The sequence below is a fragment of the Myotis davidii genome, unplaced genomic scaffold (assembly GCF_000327345.1).
Source record: "Myotis davidii unplaced genomic scaffold, ASM32734v1 scaffold674, whole genome shotgun sequence".
NCBI classification, from domain to species: Eukaryota; Metazoa; Chordata; class Mammalia; order Chiroptera; family Vespertilionidae; genus Myotis; species Myotis davidii.
In genome coordinates, this window is record NW_006286674.1 from 473,833 (window position 1) to 474,718 (window position 886).

An 886-nucleotide genomic window follows, 5' to 3' on the forward strand; every position below is an offset into this window, starting at 1 on the left:
GCTCCGGAGCCACATGTGGCTCTTTGGCCCCTTGAGTGTGGCTCTTCCACAAAGTACCATGTGCAGGCGCGCACGTACAGTGCGATTGAAGCTTCGTGGCCCATGCGCAGAAGTCGGTATTTTGTGGAAGAGCCAGTATTTTGTGGAAGAGCCACATGCAAGGGGCCAAAGAGCTGCATGTGGCTCATGAGCCGCAGTTTGCCAAGCCGCAATTTGCCAACCACTGGACTAGACAAATATCCAAAATACATATACAAATATCCAACAAGTAGATGAAAAGATGTTCAACCTTCCAAATTATAAGAGAAACATAAATCAAAATCACAATGAGGTTTTATTTCACATCCAATAGGATGGCCACAATCCAAAGAACAGAAAATCACAGTGTCAACAAGGATGCAGAGAACTGGAATTCTTGTACATTGTTGGTGGGAATGTAAATAGGGCAGGCATTACCGTATGGAAGTTTCTCAAAAAATTAAAAATAGAATTACCATATGATCCTGCAATCCCAGTCTGGGTATGAATCCAAAAGAATTCAAAGTAGGGTCTCCAAGATATTTACACACCCAAGCTCACTGCAGCATTATTCACAATAGCCAAGAGATGGAAGCAATTTGACTGTCCATTGACAGGTGAATGGATAAAGGAAATCTGGTATGTACATAAAATGGAATATTATGCACTGACCAGTGTGCTCACTGGTTAGAGTGTCGGCTTGTACACCAAAGGATCCTGGATACAATTCCTGATCAAGGGCACGTGCCTGGGTTGCAGGTTCGATTTCCTGGGTTAAGTACAGAAGGCAACCAGTTGATGTGTGTCTTTCACATCAATGTTTCTCTTTCTTTTATAAAAAATTTTATGTATTTATTTTTTTTATTGT

General features: G+C 41.5%; 1 protein-coding gene across 2 annotated transcripts in view; it reads right to left on the bottom strand.

The window, feature by feature from the left end:
- ZNF644 (zinc finger protein 644) overlaps positions 1-886 on the bottom strand; it is a 114,318-nt gene that overhangs the window by 87,174 nt on the left and 26,258 nt on the right. Inside the window, exon 1 of one of the 2 annotated variants that reach the window (XM_015560327.1) lies at positions 691-714. The exons of the other annotated variant lie outside the window; for it this stretch is intronic. The gene's annotated coding sequence lies outside the window, so the exon portion shown is untranslated. Of the gene's footprint in view, positions 1-690; positions 715-886 lie in introns of those variants that run through there. 2 annotated transcript variants of the gene reach the window in all.